The 5,886-nt window shown below is 37.7% G+C and overlaps 1 pseudogene; it reads right to left on the bottom strand.

Moving 5' to 3' along the window:
• Nucleotides 1–3,419: 3,419 nt before the first annotated feature.
• On the bottom strand, nucleotides 3,420–4,955 carry LOC123254335 (annotated as a pseudogene).
• Between the last annotated feature and the right edge of the window lie 931 nt (nucleotides 4,956–5,886).

Here is a 5,886-nt window from a genome sequence, read left to right as displayed (position 1 = left end):
CGGGGGGGGGGGGGGGATGAAGGGGATAAGAGGAGTATGAATCAGGCAACCATGTTAAAAATGTATATTAATAAATGTTAAAAAAAATATTGGAAAATGAGGGTATGCCCTTCAACTGGGGAATGGCTGAACAAATTGTGTTATCTGTTGGTGATAGAATACTACTGTGCTAAAAGGAGGAATTCCATGAGAACTGGAAAGACCTCCAGGAATTGATGCAGAGTGAAAGGAGCAGAGGTAGAAGAACATTGTACACAGAGACTGATACACTGTGGTAAAATCGAATGTAATGGACTTCTGTACTAGCAGCAATGCAATGACCCAGGACAATTCTGAGGGATTTATGGAAAAGAACGCTACCCACATTCTGAGGAAGGACTGCAGGAGTGGAAACACAGAAGAAAAACAACTCCTTGATCACATGGGTTGGTGGGTATATGATTGGGGATGTAGACTCTAAAGTTTAGAGATAACCCTAGTGCAGTGATGGGCAAACTATGGCCCACCGGCCAGATATGGTGGGGAGCCCTGAAATATTCTATCTGGCAGGGCACATTATTCCTAATCTGACGAATACAATGAGTAGGATACAATACAATGAAACTTCGAAAGAGTTGCCTTAGAAACAGACTGACAAATGAGCATTTCCTTTCCTTTGGCCCCCTCTTTAAAAAGTTTGCCCATCGCTGCCCTGATGCAAACATCAATAATATGGAAATAGGTACTGATTGATGATACATGTAAAACCCAGTGGAATTGTGCATTGGCTACAGGAGGGGGCTGGGAGGAGGGGGAGGAAAGAACATGACTTGTAACCATGGAAAACTATTCTAAATTAATTAATTAAATAAAGTTGTGTTTTTTTTTTAAGATAAATATCAGTTCTAAGGCAGAAGAGCAGTAAGAGCTAGGGGTTAAGTGACTTGCTCAGGGTCACACAGCTAGGAAATGTCTGGGGCCAGATTTGAACCAGAATTTCTCATCTCTAGTTCTGATTTTCTATTCACTGTGCCACCTAGCTGCCCCAACTTCCTTGCTTACTCCATAATCCAGCAAATGTTGGCAATTTGGTCTCTAGTTGCTCTTCCTTTTCGAAAACCAGTGTGCTCTCCTGGTAATTCTCAGTTCGAATACTGCTGGAGTCAGCTTGCAGAATCTTAAGCATAACCTTACTGACAAGCAAAATGAGTGCCATTGTTCAGTAATTTGAACATTCTTGGGCACTGCCCTTCTTTAGGATTGGAATGTAAACTGCTCTTTTCCAATCTAGTGGCTACTGTTACATTTTCCAAATTTGTTGGCATATTGAGTGCAGCACTTTAACAGTATCATCTTTTAGGATTTTAAATAGTTCACCTATAATTCCATTACCTCCACTAGACTTATTGTCAGCAGAGCTACCTACCTAGGACCCTCTTGACTTCATTCTCCAGGATATCTGGCTTTAGATTAATAATGATACCATCCTGGTTATTGGTGATGTTAAATTCTCTTTTGTATAGTTCTTCTGTATGTTCTTGCCACCTCTTCCTAATTTCTTCTCTTTCTAATAAGTTCCTACCATTTTTATCTTTTGTCATGCCCATTTTTGCACAAAATGTTCCCTTAATATCTCTAATTTTCTTGAAGAGATTGCTTATCTTTCTTATTCTATTGCTTCCTTCTCTTTCTTTCACATTGCTCATTTAAGAAAATCTTCTTGTCTCCCACTGCATTCCATTCATTGTATCTTTCCCTTTCTCCTTTTCTTTATGCTTTACTTCTTTCCTTAGCTCTTTGTAAAGCCTCAGCAGACAGTCATTTTCCTTTCTTGCTTTTCTTTGAGGGAGTGGGTTTGTTGCTATGTCCCATGAAATATTTTGAACTTGTGTCCATAGTTCTTCAGGTACTCTGTCATAGTTCTACAGATCTAACAGATCTAATTCCTTAAATCTATTTATCGCCTCCATTTCATATTCATAAGGGATGTTATTTGAGTCATATTGATACGATCTTATGGTTTTCCCTACTGTTTTCAATTTAAGTCTAAATTTTCCAATAAGAAGTTCATGATCTAAGCTGTTGTCAGTTCCTGGTCTTATTTTAACTGACTTTATAGAGCTTCTCCACCTTTGATTGCAAAGTATATAATCAATCTGGTTTCAGTATTGATCATTGGGTGATGTACGTGTCACCTTTTGGGTAGCTGAAAAGGAGCATTTGCCATGATTAGCGAGTTATCTTGACAAAACTCCATTTCATTTTGTACTCCAAGTTATTCCAATTATTTGTTTCCTCTGTTAGCATTCTAATCCCCAATGGTGACTCTTTTTTGGGCGTTGTTATTAGATGTTGTAGGGCTTCATACAATTGAACAAATTTGGCCTCTGGCATCAGTGGCTGGAGCATAGACTTGTATTACTGTGATATTGAACAAATTTCCCTTGAATTCAAACAAATATCATTCTGTCATTTTTGAGATGATACCCCACTCCTGCTTTTCTCACCCTTTTATGTGAGGGCTACTCCATTTTATCTAAGGGATTTTTGCCCATAGTAATATATGTAATGGTCACCCAAATTAAATTCACCTATTCTCAGCCATTTAGGTTCAATGATATCCAAGATGTTGCTATCCAATCTTTCCATTTTCTGTTTGACCACATCCAGCTTACCTTTGTTCATAAATCTTACATTCCAGATTCCTATGCAATACTGAGTCAAAAAGTAATCTTCATCCTAAATTATCTGACAATTGGTCATCTAGCCTCTGCTTGAATGCCTATGGGGTCCTAGGAACCCCCCACCTCCAAGGAAGCCCAGTTTACTTTCCTCCCCCCGTAATATTTTATTGTATTTTCCCCAAGTACATGTAGAAAGAATCCTCAACATTTGTTTTCTTTTTTTCTTTTTTTTTTTTTTGATTTTAACGTTTGATGGTCTTTATTTACAACTTTGTTGGCAAAAAGGCAGAGGGAAAATTTAAACCGGCATACAGAGGGCATTCCAGATGATGCTGTCAGTTTAAAGAACTTGCATCTTTAATGTCCATCTGATTAATTATCCAAAGAAATGTAACACTGAATCTGCATAAGTTGTCTATTTATGAAGTACAGTGCTCTTATTTTAGGCAGTCTTTTTTTTTTAATATATAAATACAAAGTAAATCAAACCACTCATTAAAAAGATGCAGCTTAAATGAGGGATATTTTCAATATGTATGTTGTACTTGGTAATAACACATGCCCAATAAAACTCACAAGTTGGAAAAAAGCATTTATACTTCCTACTTCAATTATTTACAAAATCTTTTCTGTAATGACCATTATATTTCAGATTACTTATGACCTACTCTGAACTTACTATAGAGGTGTAGTCAAGGTCAGAATAGAGGTGATAAGGGTGAATACTCCTTTTTTGGGGGGAGGGGAAGAGGGATTTGAGGAGAAGGTGCCTCCTGAAATCAGTGTGGGAAACCATAAACATCTTGTTTAAGAATTCTAGACAGGAGAAAAAAAATTAATGTAGTCAATTTCAATTTATGTTGAGCTGACAATTTTTTCATCTGACTTGCTTGCTGTCATTCCTCTAAATCAAGTGTGTTTAATTCTTCTTCAAGTTCATCCAAATCCTCTCCAGTAAAAAGGTTTTCATCAACAGGAACAGCACCAATCACTCCATTTTCCTGTTCTTCATTATTTTCTTCCAAATCACTTTGTTCTCCATTTTCTGCCCCACCTCCTGAAGCTTCACTCAATTTATTATCGTCCTTCTCTACTGAAGTATATGTACTGAATCTTTCAAGACTAGCCACAGTAATACCAGTCTCATCCACATCCTTTGGGATATATTGGCTCAAATCTATATCATTTACTCTTATTAGATCTTCAACCTCATCACCACCAGTTCCTTGAGTATATCGAGTATCATCTGCTTCTTCATCATCATCATCAACCAGTTCAGGACGAAATTCAAAAACTTCTCAGCCACTGATCACTAGTGCTTTTCCTGCCTTAAAGTCTGCTTTTCTTCTTTCCATATCTTGCTCAAGTTTATCAATCTTTTCTTGTCTTTTCCTTTTCTTCCATGCAAGAAAAGACTCCAAAGTGATTTTGGTAACATTTGGTCCTAAAGCAGAACACTCTCTTTCTATTAGATCTTCTAATGAAATTTCATCTTCTTTTTCTTCTTTCTTCTTATCTTTTTTTAATACAAAACCAGGAGGAAGAGCATGACGGTACATACAATTATCACCACCTCCGGGGCAAACCCAAAACCAGCCATATTTGTTGTTTTCAATAGCATCAAGAAAATGCTTGCACACTATTTGAGTTTTTGGTTTTTTCTTTTCCGCCTCACCATGCTTCTTGTTCACTACTTCTTCCAGCTTTTTCTCATCCCAATTATCCATGGTATCCTTTTCAAGTTCTTCATCTCGTGCATCTATATAAACACTTCGTTTTTCACATTTTCTTTCCAGAGACAAATCATGGAAGAACTTACATTTATCTCCTTTAGTACACTGCCCTTGCTTAAAGAATGCACATACTACAGATTTGGGATCTGCACCTTTACTTATTTTCTGAGCAGCAACTACATGTTTGAATAGTTCATTTAACTCCTGAAGTTCTTTCTTCTTGTCATCTTTCTTTAATTTCTTATCACCTTCATTTTGTGCAGCCTGTCGTGGATTCTGTTGACCAAATTTAACTTGATGAGTCACCGCCTTGATGAACTTCTGTTGCTTTGCCCCTTTCTTATTCTTCAAACCAAAAGTTTTGTCCTCAATGATTTTCTCCTTCTTTTTCTGTTCCGCCTTCTTGTTGCCCCCAGCCGGAGCCTGTTTCTTGGGGGGCATGGCGGAGCGGGCCCAGGCTCAAGGCACTGCACCGCTTCAGCCCAACTTGAGGGGAATGGGGGAAGGGAAAAAGACCACCGCCGCCACCGCTGCCCAGAGCGGAAGGCCTCAACATTTGTTTTCTGATGATTCGCAGTCTCATAGTCTCCCCTTCCCTCTCTTTCCTCCCCTCTCCCTGAGATGATAAGTTATATGATATAGGCTATACATGTGTTATCACATAATCATCATGTTAAAAAACATACCACCTATACAAGAAAAAACTCATGAAGGAAATAAAGTGAGAAATGGTATGCTTTGATCTGCATTCAGACTCCATCCATTCTTTTTATGGCGGTGGAACATCATGAGTCCCTTGGAATTGTTTTGGATCCTTGCATTGCTAATAATAGTTGTCATTCATATCTGATCATCAGACAACATTGCTGTTACTGTACGCAATGTTCTGTTGGTTCTGCTCACTTCACTTTACATCAGTTTATATAAGTCTTTCCAGGTTTTTCTGAACTCATCCTATTCATCATTTCTTGTGACACAATAGCATTCCATTACAATCATATACCACAACTTGTTTAGTCATTTCCCAATTGATGGACATCCCTTTGGTTTCCAGTTCTTTGCCATCACAAAAAGAGCTGCTAAAAATATTTTTGTGCAAATAGGTCTTTTCCCTCTTTCTTTGATCTCTTTGGGAAACAGATAAGTATTGAGGGGTCAAATAGTATGCACAGTTTTATAGCCTTCTAGCTATGGTTCCAAATTGCTTTCCAGAATGGTTAGCAGTTTACAAGTCAGTGTATTACTGTCCCAATTTTCCCACATCCCCTCCAACATAGATCATTTTCCTTTTTTAGTCATATTAGCCAGTCTGATAGGTGTGAGGTACCTCAGAGTTGTTTCAATTTGCATTTCTCTAATCAATAGTGATTTGGAGCATTTTTGATATGATTATAGATAGCTTTGATTTCTTCATTTGAGAACTATATCTTCATATTCTTTGACCATTTTTTCAATTGGGGAATTACTTGTATTCTTATAAATTTGACTCA

This window comes from Gracilinanus agilis, unplaced genomic scaffold, assembly GCF_016433145.1.
Source record: "Gracilinanus agilis isolate LMUSP501 unplaced genomic scaffold, AgileGrace unplaced_scaffold20006, whole genome shotgun sequence".
In the NCBI taxonomy this organism is placed as follows: Eukaryota; Metazoa; Chordata; class Mammalia; order Didelphimorphia; family Didelphidae; genus Gracilinanus; species Gracilinanus agilis.
This window is presented reverse-complemented; position numbering and strand designations above follow the sequence as displayed.